The sequence below is a fragment of the Lactuca virosa genome, chromosome 2 (assembly GCF_052849685.1).
Source record: "Lactuca virosa cultivar CGN04683 chromosome 2, Lactuca_virosa_CGN04683_v6, whole genome shotgun sequence".
Lineage (NCBI taxonomy): Eukaryota > Viridiplantae > Streptophyta > Magnoliopsida > Asterales > Asteraceae > Lactuca > Lactuca virosa.
In genome coordinates this window covers 189835854-189857032 of record NC_136427.1, presented here as the reverse complement: position 1 = coordinate 189857032, position 21179 = coordinate 189835854, and the positions used below count along the sequence as shown (strand labels likewise).

At 36.7% G+C, this 21179-nt stretch overlaps 1 pseudogene; it reads left to right on the top strand.

Moving 5' to 3' along the window:
* Positions 1–15251: 15251 nt before the first annotated feature.
* LOC145158064 (septin and tuftelin-interacting protein 1 homolog 1 pseudogene) lies at positions 15252–17377 on the top strand (annotated as a pseudogene).
* The last annotated feature ends 3802 nt before the right edge of the window (positions 17378–21179 follow it).

The window sequence follows — 21179 nt, the reverse complement described above, 5'->3', positions numbered from 1 at the left end:
TACCCGCAATAATTAAACGTGAAAATATTTAGCCAAGAGAGGACCATAGAGTAAATCACTAAGAGAAAAAATGGAATTAGCGGCGCCAAAAGTCGCCGCTAAAGGCAATAGCGGCGACAAGTTGCCGGTAAAAAGTCTTCGGTATTGCTCTGTCGCTATTGCTTAAAATCACGCCGGTAAAACCATGTCGCTGCTAATGTTGTTGTCGCCGGTAATAGCCTATGTCGCCGCTAATGCTCTTGTCACCGGTAATTCCTTCTGTGGCCGGTAATAACACTTTTTTTTAAATCAACAATTTTGGGTGCCAAAAAACCGATACATAATAACAACAAATGCAAAAAAAATTACATAATAACATCCGATTAGCTACAAAATAGTGTTATAATTAATTTCATACCAAAATAAACACCCAAAGTTTTATAATTCCAACAAGTACCGAAGTGTCATCACAAGTCTAACATACAAAACACAAACTAATTATCCAACGAACCATCATCTCCGTTCCCATCGATTCCTCCTTGATCTTTCCCCGATTGAAAAAACGCATAAAGTTCCTCCCTATACGTCGGGTCGTTAAGAATTTCCCGTAGATTTTCCAACTACATGATAAATAACAACATATTTAAACTTATAAGTTAAATTATTAAACATAAACAAAAACTACCAAATTACATTGCTATTTCTTGCATTTAAATACAAGAAATACCAAAAGTACATTGCTATATCTTGTACTTTGGACAAAAACACAATTACCAAATCAACATAAATTTATTTGTGCCAAACTACATTGCTATTTTTAAACTAGGGACAAAAAACCAAAATACATTGTTATTTCTTGCATTTAAAACATAAACACAATTACCAAATCAACATGCATTTATTGATCATTATATAGATACACGAGACTTTGAAATTAAATAATCTACTCTTTTTATGCTAAAGAACCTTAAATACAAGAAATACCAAAGTACATTGCTATTTCTTGCACTTAAATACACTAAATACTTAAAAAATCATTGCTATTTCTTGCACTTTGGACAAAAACACAATTACTAAATCAACATGCATTTATTGATGCCAAAATATATTGATATTTTTAAACTAAGACAAAAAAACCAATTACCAAAGCTTTTAACAAATAATCATCACAAACCAAAATTACCAAATCAACATGCATTTATTGAAATTAAATAATCTTGTTTTACTTGTGATGGCTGTGATGAGTATGGTGGTGGTTGTGATGGTTGTGCAGTCGGCGGGATAGCAGAAGGTTGTCGGCCGGTGCATGTGATATGGCGAAGCCGTTCACGTAATACTCTCTCGAAAGTAGCTCTTTTTTCGGTGGGTGTTAACTCACATTCTCCTTCTGGCCCTTCTGTTTGTTCTAAGAGCTCTTCCACTAACCGATTTTGTGTTTTCCAAAAGTGAATAACAATTAAGTATAAATAAACACTTAATTATATGATAAAAATATAATAAAATGCTTACGTATTGTTGTTCTGCCTCGACATTAACAAATACATCATTCTTATCGGTATGAGCCTTGCAAAACGTTTCTACTCTCTTCATGTTATGTTTAACATGACAAATTAGCTTATATTTTAAATAAATAATAAAAATTAAAAATTAGATATTTTAAAAAAATAATTACATATCGTACGTTACCTTTTTATAGCAAGTACGGCTATACGAGCTCGACCCCCACGGTTGACGATCGTTTGATGTCCACGGATTTTTTGTTCCCTTCCGAAGAAGTTGTTTAGAAACACTCAAATGTTTTTCTCGAATTATCAACCTCCATATGACATGGGGATGGGGTGGTTAATGCTCTTGGGATATCCTCATACCCTCCGACTTTCAAAAAATATTCTTTTGCATCAGCTTTACACTCTCGCCAACCTTTTACCGTTTCAAAACTCTTTAACAACATAGTAGCATCTGGATCCCGGGACATCCGATCCAAATCAAACTTCGTCTACAAAAACAACAAAAAAGAAGTTATCCAAGTAAAAAACCAGTCATAATTAACCATATAAAATATTCTTATATAAATAATGTACCCCTAAATACTGTTTTATTGTATCATTTATATTGGGGGAAACTTTTTTCCATGTCCACTTATCAAAAAGGACCATCCGCCACATGATTTTCCCAACTTTGCGTGCAAACATGTCCTTCAGCTCTCCTATGTGATCATATGCTATATCCCCATCATAGTCTATGTCAATCAGTTTGCCCTTATTGTTTAAGAGCGCTCTTTCGAGCTTAATGTTATTCACTTTTCCTCATACTCTCCTGTATGGCACATCATACACAGCTACAAATATAAGAAAAAATTATTAGAAACGGTATTTTATAATAACTAAATAAAAAAAAGTAAATAAAAAAAATTCATAATAAGATTTATCATCCTGCTCATGATGACCAACACCTCTACCGCCTGGGAAAAGTGGGTCCTGGGCTCCATCGCCCCCATGTCAACGACCCATAACAGCAACCATGGTGTACAAAAACAAGAGCCATATCGATGCCATTTGCTGAAAAATTATAAGACATACAAATACAAATTCTATTACAAATACACATTACATAGGAATAAACATTTCTATTTAAACTAGGAATCCAAATAAAGTTTCTATTACAAATACGCATTACATAAGAACTATTCTAATCATAATTTTCCTCATATCCTTCGGTGTCATCTTCGGTATCATAATCAGAACCAGTCTCATCATAATTAGTCTCACAATCAGAAACATCATTAACTCTACCAGTTGGCGGAGGAACTTAAGTTGCACTCTCTACATCAACAACGACTCTAGGCATGTTTTGAAAGTATATGTTGAAATCGATAAAAAGTGGAGCATTGGATGATGACATATTTTGAACTACGTCGACATTGTCAACATTTTCGTGTGAGCCATTGTCAACATTTTAGACAGAGTCATTGTAAACAAGTTGGACACGATCATCATTCGATGGTAGATCCCAACTACTCTGATGATTAAATTGCTCGACGACACACCGATTGTAGAACACTTGTTTGGCTTTTGAAGCATATATGAGTTGATCATCATTGTATGCTTCGCGTCGTGTGTTGATACTGGTGAATTTATCGACAAAAACAACACTTGTTTGAGTATAAAACCACTTGCATCGAAATAGTACAGTTGAATAATCATGTGTATTCCACAACTCTATAATCTCTTCTAATTGGACATAATATTTCTCGCCTTTCTCATTCGCCTTTAAACCCAAGAGTTTTGTGTTGTGCGTTGTGTCTCACAACTAAGTACCATAAACCTAACACCGTTGACTATGCATGCGGTGTAAGTATAAGCATTCATTTGCGGACCCATTGTAAGAGCCGAAAACTCTTTGTGGAATTATGTAGAGTTTTATGTTTTCATTTGATGAACCTAACAAATATAAAGTAAATGTAATATGTATTCTTTAGATCAATGAAACAAATTTCTTTCATAATTTGTTTTACCATTTCACGAAACCAATTAGTAAATTCGCTCTTTTCATCACTTTGGGGATGTTCAAATTTAAATTTCCTACGTTGACGAAAAAAAGATATAGAATTCATAGATGTAAAAAGATAAAAAGAAAAAAATTAAGGATGAAAGTTAAAGATAAGAACAGTTACTTGATATATTGTCTGACTTTTTCACAGCTATTCAGTACAAGCCATTCCATGTTACGCATTTACGTTAAATTAAAAGTTTTGATTAGATTTGCGATGGTCGATCGTCATTTAGACTCAAACATCCAAACCTTTGTTTTTTCAACGACGACATCTTCATTTCTTTCAGGTCGATTGAATTGATTTTTCACATCTCGAAGGTCCATGGAAGAAAATGATAAAGCTTCTTCAGCAACATAACCCACAGCTATAGAACCTTTCGGCCGATGTAACATCCCGTTTAATTTAAAATAAAATAAATAAAATAAGTAAAACAAACAAATAAATAATAAAACCTAAAACACCAAGATGTATTATATTATGTTAGCTCCAAATCCGTAATAATTTATCAGAGTATTAGCGCAAGGAGTTAAATGTCATAAATTTTGGAAATCAAGGGATAAAGTGTAACTTTTGGACTAGTTATGAATATATTTGTGGAAGTTGGGTGCTTTTTAGTAACTTTTGGACTTTAATTGAAAGAATTTTTGGAAGCAGGGGGCTATAGAGTAAATTATGGATTTAATTTGAAAACCATCTGGGAAGGAGGGACTGAAAGTTTAAAAATGGACATAAGTTTGAAATGAAGGAGAAGGGGCTAAAACCTGTATCCCCTTCCCTTGGCCTTTAGTTTAAACGACTCCACAAACCCTAACCCTAAGTTGTGTTGCAGCCGCCACCCTTATCCCTCCATATCTCCATCCGCCGCCCTCACCTTGTCGCTGCCTTGCACCATCGAGCAACCGTCGCTGTTCCCACTGTCGGCGAAGACGAGAATCGTGAGCGCAACGTCGTGTCATTCGGGTAGATCGAAAGAACGAAGCTCTTGGATGTTGCTACTGCCGTTCTTGGTTAAGGGTTGCACAACCATTCTCTTCTCCGTTCCTTCTGTTGTTCATCTACGCCGCCGCCGCTCCAAGCGACTATCCCATGTGCCAACATTTTGCCGACTGTCGTATGCCATCGTGAGTGGGTGGCTGTGTTGTGTGTGTTTTCGCATGTGGGTGTGCGTGTTTCAGTTAATGTCGGTGTGTGTGTGTGTGTGTGTTTGTTGGACGGAAAACAAAGAGAAACCCACCATGGCGGCGGACCATGATGGTTGTCGTCGTTCTGCCACCACTAGCCACCACCTCAAGTGGCTGTATACGTATGTGTATGTTTGATTGATGTTTCATGTGAACCAGAATGATTTGGATATTGTTTTTGCTTAAAAATTAATAACGCCCGCCATTAAAATGGTGGCTGCTGCCTCCCACCGCCATGGACCACCGTCGACCACCACTTCCTAAGGTGCTAGTGGGTGGTGCCCGACTTACTAAACATTAAATAACCTAAGCATCTAACCTTAGACCGAGTGGCGCGCTGTAATGTCCCAATAATATGACCTAAAATTTTCATTTTTTAAATTTATAAAAATAGTATTCCAAATATCATCATAAAATCTCAAGTGTGACAAAGTGTATCGATACATCATAAAATACCATATTAGTCATGTAAATGCGGAACAATCTCATGTGTGCACCACAATCACCCCGAGCTCTTGCCCTTAGCACCATAAGTCCCTAAAAATAAACTGAAAACCGTAAGCACAAAGTTTAGTGAGTTCCACAGAATACCCCATACCACACATATCAAACATATATTGGGCCCGTTCCCTTCATCGGGTCTCGTCTGGCATTGAGCCCTTCTCGGTATACAGATGTGTTAGTCATCAATCCCCATCCGTGATACATACAAGCATATAAACATAACAACATATATCAAAAACAATAATCACTAAGGTAATAAGATGCATGATAGTGATCGGGCCCCGCCCGGCATCGGGTCTTGCCCGGTAAATACATATACATAACACATGCAATAATCTCAAAGATATATATCATACAAAACGCTCATCGAGTCCCCGCCCGACATCAAGCCCCGCCCGGTAAACATATAATCCACAAAACCTATGCAAGAGTCAGGCAGACATCATGTGAAATATAAATGCATGAAAAAATCATGTTAACACAAAAGGTGACTAAGAAAAAAAAAACAATTAGAATATATAAACCATCTTCGGCTCACAAGTTTTTAGTTGTGAAAAATGATGATCTATGAAAGCACCAGGATGAAGACTCCCTATATGTATTCCAAATGTATTCCAAATGCATTATATTCCTATTCAGTTTCTCTTTATGTATTAAAAATCTTGTTACAAGAAAAAAACAAATATCCAAACCACATGGAACACAGTAAGGGAACAATAAGTAGGAAGAAGACCCTCCAAGGGTAAAAAGGTCCAAATAGATAGTATCTATTCTACGAGGTGTAAAAAAGCACCTTTGTTTGCACCTACAAATTGTGTAAATTATTGCTACAGAAAAGTAGTTCATCAAAATTTTAAACACCCAAAAATGATAAAACTCATAAACCTTCTAACATATTTCAATGATTTGAGTAACATATGCAAGGAACATAAGATATTTTAATGATTTGACTAATCAGTCATCTAGACTTAAAAGGGATCAAGAGTTAATAGGTAATTAAGTATTCATTATATTTGATTAAGTAATGTGTGTGACTGGGTGTGTATACATTTTCATAGATGAGGAAAGCCATAAGCCACTTGATATATAATTGAAAAGTACTCTAGAAAAAAGCTTAAAAGTAAGTACAGATAAGAAAAATAAAATAACGATGAACGGAAACGAACCGATTTTGTGCCAATAATCATAGGTCCTTCTTCCCCTTATTTATTTATTCGAGCCCTCTTTCCAAGTGGGTGTGTTTGTCTCTCGGTAAAAAACAAAATCGAAGGTTTTAAATTGGAATTTAGAGATGTACAGGTCGACGGTGGAACAATCATATTTTTTTAAATATCTTTGAAGCCTTTCTCGATGTTGGGCGACGATGGTGGATCGGTGCTGTCTGATGGTGATGGTCGGCGAATGAGTCCAGCTCTGACCCTCCTGTCTTCTTCGATCACATAGTTTCTTATTTCTGTTTCCGAATGGAGATGATGACGATGGTGGTCGACTGGTCGGTAGCCAATAAGATGATGACGGTTGTGGACGATGGTTTTTAGAGAAAGACGGGGAAATGGTGGTGGTGTTATAGGGTTGTAAAACTATTAACCTAATCAATTATAGTATAGATTAATATTTTACTCTTATATTTATTATTAATGGTCTATTTTTTCTTAAAATCTCTTTGGTCCGTAGATGCATACAATAGTTGCTGGAAACATTTGAACCTAGCTCTGTCTCTCTCTCTCTCTCTCTCTCTCTGTGTATATATATATATATATATATATATATATATATATATATATATATATAAAGGTTTAGATTCTATGAAAAATAAACCATAAAAATCATAAAAATGCATAAAAAAATACTTAGAGATCACAAATCTTTTTTTTTTGACTTTATATTCTTAAAAATCGCAACATTTTATATAATTTTGCTAAAAAAAATTTTGAAAAAAATAACCAAAAATTTAAAAAAATAAAAACAATAATAATAAAAATAAAAAAAAAATAGATATTTTAATTTTTTTTCAATGATTTTTAAGAATATAAAGTCAAAAAAAAGATTTGTGATGTCTAAGTATTTTTTTATGCATTTTTATGATTTTTAGGGTTTTTATGTTTTCCATATAAGCCTTCCTTCCCTATATATATATATATATATATATATATATATATATATATATATATATATATATATATATATATATATATATATATTATAAAATAGATCTCAATATTTCAAAAAATAGATTGAATATAATAATAATATATTCTATGATGATCGAGTCTTGTTGATGAGTATCTATGGTCGTCTTCCCTAATGTTACAACGCATCATAGAATCACATATATTTGCTTTCGGTTAAACTCTAGCCGTCATCACCAACACCGCCCCTCTCCTTATTCTATCCTCCCATCCGCGACCTTCACCACTGTTCGACACAGATTTTGCTTCCATGAATAAACTTGAGGGGGGCTTTGTTGCTAATCCATTATAGACCGTTCAGTTTTCGTTTTTGTTCATTTTTTACCTTTCTGCCTACGAACCTTAACCACCAGCCACGGCCAACAGCATCACTAATGTACCATATCTGCTACATCGTCAAAACACCATACCACACCAATTTACCATATTTGTTGAACATTGTTTGAATTGTATACCTTTCGTTTCTTTTTGGTTTTATTTTCATACTCTTAAGGTCCATTCCAGTTTATTTTCTTTTTTAGTGATTAATCAGTAACAATTTCATCCTAAAGGTAAGATTAGAGTGACATCTAGATCGATTTTGTAACGCCCGCAACTTCGGGCTAGTCAATTTAGAGACGATAAGCGTCAAAAATGACTTTTTAATAGAAGATTAATTAGAACAAATAATCTTTACCAAGTTATAGTATATGTCACAAGGTTTCCGTACCTATAAAGAACGCCAAAATCCGAGTTATAACGAAGAAGTCATGACCTGTCGAAGTTTTACGGCAAAAGCGGCTCGACACCGGGAGACGTAAATAGTGAATTTACGATAGAGGAATTTTTAGCCTTAGTGATGTAAATAAAAGTTTTAGTATGCATTAAACCGAGAACATACAAAAAAAGAACGCCCAAATCTGACTTCGTATGAAGAAGTTATGAATTTTCTAAATTTGGCATACAAGGGCACGGCCCGAAACTCGAATTTTAGATCGAGCGGTTTTCGTCCTACATGACCTAAATGAGAGTTGAATATCTCATTAATAGGAACTCAACGATAAAAAGACAGACGAAAAAGGAGTCCGTCTGTAGAAGTTATGAATTTTACGCGGACATTCAACAGTATAATCTCCTCCTACTATTAAATTTAATATCAGTCAATAATTAGCCAACGGAGTCTAAATGAAAGTTTTAGATCTTGTTTCTACCTACGCGTGGATATAAAGAACGTCAAAAACAGAGCTCGTATGCGAAAGTTACGGATTTTAGAAGATAATTAGTTTTTTGGGTAATCGGCGAGTGACACGTGGTGCAATCTGGGCCACACCTTCTTCCCTGCGGCTTGGAACAAGATGGCGACACGTGGCAACGAATGCCCTGCGTTCGTCTAGGGAACACACCGCGTTCGCGAACGTGTGCGTTCGTCTAGGGAACGCGCTGCGTTCGGACCGAACTCAGCCTATATAAATAGAGGCGTAAATCACTCCCAAAACTCACACCTTCACCCTTCTTTCTCTCTCAATACTCAAAACCTCTCATCCCCAATCCCTAGCAACTTCCAAGTGCTAGAGGCAAGTCCCGTAGCACCAGAAGACTCCGAGAAGAAGAGCTTTTGGCTCGGGAACGCTGCTCCAGCGAAGCCCGGTTTTGCAAAAAACCCGCTGTAAGTAAGCTACGCCTACCCTATCGTTAGTATATCTTATGTTTTAATATAGTAATGATATTAGGACATTTTAATAAGTATTTGGGCTATTATTATGAGTTATATAAGTGTCGTTATAATATCTTTTAACCACTCACGGTACGGGGAATCTGGTTTAAAGGGCCGCAAAGGGTTGTTGGATTTCAAAAGTGCTATATGCCAAAATGGTCCTGCCATCCGGTGTTTTATGTCTGGCCGCTGTCTGTATATAGTGGTTGAGAAATATTGTTTCGTGCTTATATAATAGTAATAATAGCAAGACTATTAATTAGTCTCGGTGAATATTAGACTAAACTCTAGTGGTAATGATACTAGGTTTTGACAAAGGAAAATTGTGTTAAGAGTAACGAAGTGCCGTCCAAGTGCCGAGTCACCACCTTTTCAAGTGAGTGCATGATCCCTTTCATCTTACACATAGATATGAAGTATTCTATATAAACTACGTGCTATGTGTGTATATTATTTGTATACTTGATATCTATGCTGGATGAACGATTTTATACAAGTTTTATATGTGCTAAATGATTTGTGATGCTTTAAGCTATTGTTTGGTCAGATCTATGGTCTGTTGCTGACCGGATCTGGAAATTTTATGTGTTCCGATTTCTAAACGTTTAATTACGGGGTTAGAACTGGCATGTAACTTTTCGGAGTAATAAGGAGGAATACTCGTCTAAATCTTCCTCTATCTATATTCTCGTCTCGATACAACGAACGCCTGCTTTGGTGTGCAGAACATCATGGTGAAGACTCGTAGTGAATTGAGTGAATGGACGAAATGAGAAGGCTTATGATACTGAATGGTGCCTATCGGAAGATATCGTAAGAGTGATATCATGCCTTTAGAATGTGTCTAATAAATAATACGTCTAGTACGGGAGAAGTACATGTTCGATTAGCAGAAGAAAGATTTTTGGTATAATCCATGAAGTTATCCCATCGTCTGACGTTTCCATCACCAACCGAGTGAAGCAGAATTGATGATTGAAGATATGCATGGAAGAAGTCCTAGTAGAGTCTAGGGAAAATTATATGATTGTTTGGACACATTTGTATATGTTAAAATTGTTTATGTGATAATGACTTAGAGAATTGCGAGACAATACTTGGGACGAGTATGAGTAGGTGTGAAAGGTAGTAGAGGCGTATACTACCGGAAGTAAAGGACTCACACTTGGATCAGGGAAAGTCACAAGGTTACCAAGAAGCTAGTAATTGATACCATTTTATTCAAGTATGTCGTTACCATTGTTTCGGTAATGACTAAGAAGATTGTTGTTATTCCTACCCTAGTGGTCATACCAAATTGAGTCCGACTACGACGAGTATGTTACGTGGTTCCGAGAACCAAGTTTGATGTAGCACCTGACTTAAGCCGGAACAATTAATCAAAGCGATCAGTAGAGGTATCGTGAAGGTTGCTTGTAGCTATAAATGCTACCTTTTAAGATGTGATTAGAACATGAAGGAAGGTATAGTCTGTTCTGGAATTTGACTCTAAAAGACCTGAGTCCAAGCAATGTATCATACGATGAGAGGTCATTAGAACATGACCCATCGGTCTATTATGATAATCGAAGGAAGAAACTTATCTCAAGTTTGTTAAAGAAGGAGTCTCCAATAAAGATCGAGATCGTGACATGAAGATCATGATTGGAAGTCTAACATGAGATAAAGAGCGGGTCCAAGATCGGGCACCGCCTGCAGTCAGGAGTCCAAGAGTTAGATACTCATTCGAAGGAACAAATAAGTTACGATTATTACCTAGGATGTACTGATAACGTATGGAGTCATTATACTGCCCTGTTTCGTTGATGATTCCGGGACGTAATCATCTTAAGGGGGGAGATAATTGTAACGCCTGCAGCTTCAGGCTAGTCAATTTAGAGACGATAAGTGTCAAAAATGACTTTTTAATAGAAGATTAATTAGAATAAATAATATTTACCAAGTTATAGTATATGTCACAAGGTTTCTGTACATATAAAGAACGCCGAAATCCGAGTTATAATGAAGAAGTTATGACCTGTCGAAGTTTTACGGCAAAACCGGCACGGCACCGGGAGACATAAATAGTGAATTTATGATAGAGGACTTTTTAGCCTTAGTGTCTAAATAAAAGTTGTAGTATACGTTAAACCGAGAACATACAAAAAAAGAACGCCCAAATCTGACTTTGTATGAGGAAGTTATGAATTTTCTAAGATTTGGCATAGCAGTGCACAGCCCGAAACTAGAATTTTAGATCGAGCAGTTTTTGGCCTACGCTACCTAAATGAGAGTTGAAGATCTCATTAATAGGAACTCAACGATAAAAAGACAGACAAAAACGGAGTCCGTATGTAGAAGTTATGAATTTTACGCGGACATTTAACAGTATAATCTCCTCCTACTGTTAAATTTAAGATCGGTCAAAATTTAGCCGACGGAGTCTAAATGAAAGTTGTATATCTTGTTTTTACCTACGCGTGGATATAAATAACGTCAAAAACGGAGCTCGTATGCGAAAGTTACGGATTTTAGAAGATAATTAGTTTTTGGGGTAATCTGCGAGTGACACGTGGCGCAATCTGGGCCACACCTTCTTCCCCACGGCTTGGAACAAGTTTTATATGATTTAAACTGTATATGTATTTATATCTACATAATATGTTGGGTAAAACATGGGTAGATGAAATATGAGTTGGATGATGAGATAAGAGGTGATATAGACCATGAGATAAGGGTGAGAGGTGAACAATGAGAGAAGCCTTTTACCCAAATGATGGACCCGTCATCTAGCAGAGTATGGATGACAACCACAGACTATTCTAGACAGTCCAGTGGAACACTAGCAGGCTCGCAACCTGTAGGTGTTGTGAACGATGTGTTCACCCGGTGTACTCTAAACCTTGGCGACTATGCAGACTTAGTGCCTAAACCTTGGCGATCATGCAGACTTGATGCCTAAACCCTAGTGACTATGCAGACCTAGTACCTAAACCCTGGCGACTATGCAGACTTAGTGCATGTTGTATAAACCCTGGCGACTATGCAGACTTAGTGCCTAAACCCGGTGACAATGGACTTCGTGCCAATTCCTTAGGATAATCCTTAGGAATAAATGAACGAGGAATAGCTGATTCTTAGGTAGATCCTTAAGAGTAAAGAAGATAATGGGGATGGGTAATTGGGTTAACTGTTTGATGATTAAACATAATAATTATATTATTGTGGGTTGAAAACCCTATGTACTCACCAGGTTTCCCAACCTGGCCCACTCAGTTTATTTATATCACAGGTGTTGATATGAAGTCACATTACACTGAGAGATTAAGGAGATATAAATCACTAGTGATAATGAATATAAGTTCTGTTTATGCTTATGTTTCTGTATTAACGATGACATCCCAAATGTTTTAAAATGAATAAAAATATTTTTCTTCGGAAAACCCTTGATAACGTATTTATCATGTTTTACTAGGAACAAATTCCGCAACATTTTTTATTAAAAGTGGTACTCTGATTTTTATAAAGCATAAACAATTTATTAAAAGTGGTACTCTGATTTTGATAACATTTTTTATTAAAAGTGGTACTCTTCTGGAATATCAAGAATTGCTTCACCGTCATTCGGACCACCAAAATTACCTTCTCCTATGTCTAAAAGCCAAGTTGCAAAATCCCTTATTTGTTCATTAGCAGATTGATCACTTCCAACTGTTAACCTCATGTTTTTTGTTAATTTATGAACTTTGCATTGTTGCCATAAATAAGAACTTCAAGAAGCATTAACAATGTTTTGTCTATTGCCACCTAAAACAACATGTAGAATTTGTCTGAAATCACCTCCAAAGACAATCACTTTCCCTCCAAATGGAATATTTGAATTTGTAGGATTGGCACACTTTAATATATCCTTCAGAGTTCGATCTAAAGCTTCGAATGCATGCTTGTGTACCATGGGTGCTTCATCCCAAATGATCAATGAGGTTTTTCTTACTAAACTGGAAAGATCACTCTTTGGATTTATTCTACAAAAAGAATCCTCAGTTAGATTTATGGGAATTATAAACCGAGAGTGTGTTGTCCGGCCTCCAGTCAATAATAATGAAGCTATCCCACTTGAAGCAACATTTAAAACAATCTCACCTTAAGCTCTAATTGCTGCAGAAATTGTCTTCTAAAGAAATGTCTTACAAGTTCCACCATAACCATAAACAAAGAATACACCTCCCCTACTATGTTTAACTGCATCCATGATATCAAGAAAAATGTCTCGTTGCTCGTTTGTTGATGCAACAAACAACCGATCAAAATCGTTCTTTAAATTTGGAATGTCATAATCTAGCTCCTCGGTAATAAGACGACTGTTTGAAGATGAAACAGAATCAACATCTAGGTAAGGCATCTTTCCATATTTTTTAAGGCTGGAATTGTTACGAAGTAAAATTTGTTCTATCTCAAACAAAGTCAAGTTTTTATGTTGATCTTCGTTTAGTGATAAACCTATACGGAAAATAATTTATTAATTGGAACGTATAAAAAAACTAATTGATTGGGACATAAAATATAATTGAATTTATACTGAAATTGTATATGATACTCTTTTAATAATAATCAGATAAAGTTATATTACTTGGAGACTTTAATCTCTGTTGTTGATTGTAAAGAATTCCATCTGACAGGTATTCCCAAGTGTTTTGCCAAACTATATCTGGTTTACACAAACTGCTGGACAATAACATCGTAGAAAATAAGAACCGTAGATAAAAACCAGATCCAGAAAGACTTGCTTCCTTAATTGCATCGATGAATTCTTTGTCATCATCTAAAAGGCCAAGATTATAACATGCATCTTTAAAAGAAGAACATAGTTCACCATACTGTGCGAATTTCTTCGAATGATTTAGGACCTTTCACTTTATTTAAAAGAATTCTTAAGAAATATGCTTCTCCGAGTTTAGGTGAAACAGAGTGAATTCTACCAATCGCATATCCAACTTTCCTTGGCTTCCAAATCAGATCTTAACGGTGCCAAACAAACATTGTAGGAAATTCAACATATGTCAGTTTCCGTGCTTCTTTATTGATTTCATTACACTTCATCCAAGATGTGAACATTGAAGAAGCAATTGAAGTTCGGTCAAGAACATCTTCAATGTCATCGTCTGCCTCATATACAACTTGTTGTTGATCTGGAAGATGAAAAGGTAGTCTAATCACAGCAGGATATCTATAATGAACATCGAATTTAAAAATCCGCCATGAAGCTTCACATGCAAAAATATATCTACAATCATAGTATTCTTTAATTTCATCCACTGCATCGTTCTTATCGGAATCATTATTGCTTTGCACCATAGAAATAGTAGCTCTAACAGGACCCTTGTTTATATATATAAATGATTAGTTTCGTGTTAGACCACCATAGTTTGTGAGATGAGGAGACGCAATCCTATCCACTCATTTTATAGATAAAAAATATTTTTAAAATGCAAAATAATTGAAAATTTTTCAAAAAAAAATTTTATAATATTATTTTCTTCATTTTTTTATCCAAAAAAAAATTACTGTTTTTTGAAATATTTGTAAAATATTCTAGTAGAATATTAGAATATTCTTGTAGAATATTAGAATATTTTACATATATGACAAATCTAGTAGAATACTAGAATATTTTAACATTTTAAAAATCACATTAGAATATTTACGGTGTAATATTATATTAGAATATTTCATGTATTTTTCAAAAAAAAAGAATTAAACCTTAAGAAAATTAAACAAATTTGGTTATTTGTTTTTCTGATAATAATAGTTTAGGTCGAATTTAATTACGTCAGATATATTAGATGGGTTTAATCTTGGTAAGTGCGTGTTTATCAAGTTATAAAATCGTTTGCATGCTTTATATATCTTGTGGCTTGTGGGTTTAAATGAGTTCTTTCAATCCAATTCCTTGTAGACCAAGTTCCACATCTCACGGTGTTCCCAAATCAGTTGTTTGATCTCCCCACCCAATTCGCCCTCGTTCCTGCGCAAATTGCAAGGGGGCAACTCAACGTTTCAGCAGTAATTGGTTAAATCGTGAATCTTGTGCCCAGTCTGAGACCTTTTCTTTTTTAGTTTCTGGTTGTGTTTGAGACGTGAGTGTTTATTTAAGAATTAGTGGGTAAAGGTTTATGGAGGAAGAATTAAACTACGGGAAGCGTAAGCACGATGTGTTGTATGGTATGTTTGACACCGACAGTGATTCCAAGGAAAAACGAAGGAAAGATGTGTCCAGGATGCCAATGGATCATGACAGCAGCAAAGAGGATAACAAAAAAGATGGTGAAGGCGTTGGTGTACTTGAGAGGTCCAGATCATTAAACAAGAAGAAGTCGAGTAAATTAGGATTTGGAAAAGACGTTGGTGTGTTTGAGAAGGACACAAAAGGTATCGGAATGAAGTTGCTTGAGAAGATGGGGTATAGAGGAGGTGGGCTAGGGAAGAATGCACAAGGTATTGTTGCTCCGATTGAAGTAAAGTTGCGTCCCAAGAATATGGGAATTGGGTTCAATGATTATAAAGAGCAGGAACCAATCGAGGAGATTAAGGTTTTTCCACAAAAAGAGAAGACGTGGTTAAAACAAGGTGTTTTAAAAAAGAAGGAAAAAGAGTACATAACCGCAGAGGAGCTGTTGATGAAGAAGCAAGAACAAGGGTTGGATGTTGTTGAGAAAGTGTTTGACATGAGGGGACCACAAGTTCGGGTGATGACAAGTTTAGAGAATCTGAATGCCGAAGAAGAACAAGAAGAAGAAAAGTCAAGCCCCATCCAACATAATATAAGATTGATTGTTGCCTGGGCTAAACTTGATATGAAGAAGATTATGTGGGACTTGAGAAAAGAGAGAGAGACGGTTGTGACTTTGCAAAAAGAAAAGGAGAAGCTAAAAGATGATGCCACCCGTCAGAAAAAACAACTTGATAGCATGGAAGAGATGGTGTATGTGGTGGAACGGTTGACAAAGGAGAGCTTGTTAGGGACATTGACTTTAGAGTCTGTTTCCATGTCATTCGGGGACTTACAGAGACAATATCTTGATGAGTACAAGCTGTTTGGTTTGGCTATTATCGCGTCCTCTTTTGCCTTGCCTTTGCTGAGTAGGGTCTTCCAAGGATGGGACCCACTGCAAAACCCGTTACACGGTTTGAATGTTATGTCGGTATGGAAAGATTTATTGAAAGGAAATGAGATATCTTACACACAGCTTTTTATGGAAGCCGTGTTCCCAGCTGTAAGGATATCTGCTACCAACACCATGCAAGCTAGGGACCCTCAACCCTTACTCCGTTTCCTAGATTCTTGGGAACAACTACTCCCTCACTCTGCTCTTCAAACCATACTTGACAACATTGTCATGCCAAAGTTAGCGTCTGCTGTCGACTCGTGGGACCCACGTCGGGAAACCATACCAATACATTCGTGGGTCCATCCATGGCTGCCATTGCTGGGGCAGAAGCTCCAGACATTGCATCATACCATAAGGAATCGTCTAGAAAATGTTCTTCATGCTTGGCACCCAAGTGATATGTCAGCTTACTACATATTGTCTCCCTGGAAGACTGTTTTTGACCCGACAAGCTGGGAACAGACGATGGTCCGATACATCATTCCAAAGTTGCTGGCAGTGATGCATGAATTCCAAGTCAATCCAGCAGATCAGAAGCTTGACCAGTTTTACTGGGTCCGGACTTGGGCTAGTGCGATTCCGACTCATCACATGCTTCGTATAATGGACGTGTTTTTTAACAAGTGGCTACAAGTTCTGTACCAATGGTTATGTTCAAAGCCGGATTTTCAACAAGTTATAAATTGGTACCTGGGTTGGAAGGATCTTATCCCACCCCAGCTTCTGTCGAATGAGCATGTAAGATACTGGCTTAATATTGGTCTGAACATGATGAACCAGGCGGCTGAAGGCTTGGAGGTTGTCCATCCAGGTTTCAGAGAAAACATCAAGACCCACTCTGAACCTCAGGCAGCAAAGGGACAGCAACCAGGTTCTGGTGGTGTTGGTATTGTTGATATGAGTTTGAAGGAACTTATTGGAGTTTATGCACAAGATAATGATTTGCTGTTTATGCCTATAGTGGAAAGAATGAAAGATGGCCATCAAGTGTTTAGGTTTGGGAACATTAGTGTAATCATAGACTCTCTCAACCAAAAGCTGTTTGCTCAAACTGAACACAGATGGTCTCTTGTAACCCTTGAGCAACTGGTGAACCTGGACAAGGGTTGGGTTCTGAGAAGAGGCTGAAATTCTCTAAGTGATTTATTTGGTTCTTTTTTTTTTGATATATTGGTTTGTCTCTAGTTCATATATATGAATGGATCTACTATACCTTTGTTTGGTTTCACTACTATTCTAATGGTTATATATTTTTGCTTATCAATGATCTCCGGTTCAATGAGTGGTATTAATTATTAGTGTGTGTGTGTGCGCGCGCGCACGCACGCACGACCCATGGGCTGATGACAGAAGTAGAACCCAGGTTGAAGCTGATTCAAGAATCAGTTGTTCATTTTGTTAATTTAGTCACTTCTTCAATTTCGTTTTCTAGACATGTGACGATAGTACAGATGACGACATTGATAAATTTCCCCTCTAATATATGTCAGTGAAAAAACATCCCCATCCCTTTGATGTTAGGTGATATGTGATCACCACAGAACATCAATGAAAATATGGATTAGTTATTAGAAGATCAAGAATCAATATACAAAACTCCGAAATATAAATAAGCAAACGTAATTCTGAATTTGAATAAACACCCATGAAAATATATGGATTAGTCATTAATAGATCAAGAATCAATATACAAAACTCTGATTTATAAATAAGCAAACGTAATTCTGAATTTGAATAAACACTCATGAAAAGTCGATATAAATCTTGAATTCAAAGTAACCACATGTACAAATTTTAAAAATCTGAGTTTTGAAACAGATGGTTGACTATTTAAGAGTTGATTGAATATGGGTATTATGTTTTAGTTGATTGTACCGTCTATAACAACACATGAATAAACCTCAATAAGTGAAAGTCACGTTATTAATTCTAAACGCGTGATAAAAAATACAAAATAAGTATATGGAATGTAACATTATTGAGTAATAATATCACATGTAACAACTAATAATATGATTGAGATAAACTATTAGAGAGGAAATGTAGTTGCTTGTTGGCCTTTTAGATTTAGTACCATAAAAACATAACAACTAATGTGGAAATGAACATATCAATACTTTATGTTTGGTAAATTGGTATTTAATAAAGTGTTTGGTGGGACGATCACTGGAAAACATTTCTGTAAAGTTTCACAAATGATTTGTTATCTGCATACCTATTTCATTTTCTTTGTTGGTCTTGATGTGCCAACCGATGAGGTATTTGTCTCTTTTTGTTTCCCAACGTCTGGTTGTTTTCCCTTGGTTCAAATAGGACAGATTCCAATTGCGAAAAAGATAAAGATTGCAGGGAATCTTGAAAAAACTAAATTACAATAAACAAATATAGACAGTTCATAGTTATACAAACATCAAAATTTGAAACATTAATCGGCCTAATCACCAATGTTCTTTCTACACTGTTACAAATTTATAAATAATATGTATGTCGAGAGATTGAAATTATTACAAAAAATATTACATCAATGGAAATAAAAATTCAGAAATGGTACTGGTCGGTAACTAGACACTACCCACAAAACAAAACAATTGTCATGGAAATTTTAATTCAATTAAAAAATTCCTTAATTTTTGAAGTCAAACCCATGCCTATCGTTAAATGAGATTTCAAAGTTCGTCAATTGTGCAGAGAAGAAAAAATTAACGCCCTTAAGCCCCAAATCTAAATTCCTGCCATCCAAAAGGCAATTCTAAGTATGTGAAGTAGGATAATCTTGTTTTTGGTGTATGCATTAATTACGAAATAAATATTAAAAGGTCATAAATTTTGTGTAACATCTCAAATTTCGAAGCCAATTTTTTTTTTTTTATTTATTTATTTATTTTTTTTTAATACAAGATTCATAAATAGTTTGCCAAACATTGCCAATGTCATATCAATTTATATAAACCATAACAACGTGTCTGAAAACCATATCATCAAAAGTAATAAAAATCAGAGTACAATCCCAGAAATCTACATGCGGAAACCATATGTGTGTGTGATGCGCTGCTACACCGCCGGCTACTTCCCCTTAGACGAAGAGGTACCTGAAACCAAAACTGAAACTGTAAGCACAAAGCTTAGTGAGTTCCCCCATCATACCCATACCAAATAATGCATAATCGTCGGTATCTTCCAACCGGTAACTGGGAACTATCGTCCCCTTCGGTATCTTTCAACCGGTAACTGGGAACTACCCTCCCCTTCGGTATCTTTGAACCGGTAACTGGGAACTACCATTCCCTTCGGTATCTTTCAACCGGTAACCGGGAGCTACCCTCCCCTTCGGTATCTTTCAACCGGTATCCGGGAGCTACCCTCCCCTTCGATATCTTTCAACCGGTATTTGGGGACTATTCCACCCCTGCTATTACTAATACATATCAAGCACAACAAGCATATCAAATACAATGATCATATCAAGCACAATAATCATATCGCACATCAATCCTAGATGATTATCACAAAGACAATCATCTACGCAACACCCTTGCTGGTGGGTCGGCATTGTGGCCGTAGACCCACCCCTACTAGAAGGAAACTCACCTCCAAGTCATGTAGTGTCTGCACTACCCTCGGTGTGAAAGTCGGCTCTCCTCGACTCCTCAATCCCTACACGACAACCCCTCTAAGTAATCAACTTGTACTCACAACCCCTACAAGGGTCAACTCGAATCCAGGTCAAAGTCAAACCCTGGTCAAGTCAACTCCTTGGTTGACCAGACTCGCCGAGTTGGTCTGCCAACTCGTCGAGTCCCTTCGTCCACAGAATACTACAAACCCGTCCCCACTCGTCGAGTCTAGCAAGAGCTCGACGAGTTCACCTTCAACAACACTTCAGTCAATCTTCAACCGACTCGCCGAGTTCTTCCTTGAACTCGTCGAGTTCATCTTCAGCAAATGAGTGCGTCCAGTCTATGACTTGCCAAGTTGTAAGAACAACTCTTCGAGTCCATCTTCAAAGATTGGGAGATTGCCTTGGACTCACCGAGTTTGTTCTAGCACTCGTCGAGTCCCATGATTCCCAGGTCCCTTAAGAGCCCAAACAACTGAGGGACCTTACACACTCTCATCTGGTCCATCGACAGAAGGGATTTGGTGGTCATTACACCCCGACTCGTCGAGTCCTAAGAACGACTCGCCGAGTCCATCCTTGACCATTACTATACAGTCGATTTAAATGGGTCTTAACACATCAAAACTATAGATCTGGCCTCCTAATGTCCATTTTACTCGTAAAGCCACAAGCTTGGTGCACATGCATGGGATCATTGGCTCAAAAAGCCATAAAAGATGGTCTACAAGATGCATGGGGTGTTTATGGCGACAAAGTGGGCACCTTTATGCCAAAAGGACCCTCAATGACCCTAGATCTGAAGCACAAACTCACTTATTATACTCAATCCCGAATACATCCTTACTAGGGCTTAGAAAGATGAAGAAAAAGTCCAAAATCAAGATCTAGACAATGAATAGACAAGGTTTCGGCTTTATACCTCTAATAAGCTGGAAATATGCTCAAAACTCTGGATCTTCTTGTTTCCCCTTGATCTCACAAGCCTCCTTCTATTCTTCAAGCTTCAATCACACAAAGCAACACCACAAGGCTCAAGAACACACTAAAAAAGGCTAGGGTTTCGAGTTAGGGTTTACTCTGGACGACGGGGGCTGAGTTGATGGGTTATAATGTGTTTAAATAGGGTGCAAACCCTCAATTTAGGGTTTCACTCAAACAGCGTCTACTCGCCGAGTCGGTCTCCCGACTCGTCGAGTAGACTACTTAAACTTCCCGCGGATCACGACTCTACTTGATGAGTTGGGCCTCCAACTCGTCGAGTCCTAGAGAAAACATAAGAATACTTGAATTAAAGGCATACCAGGAATCGGGTG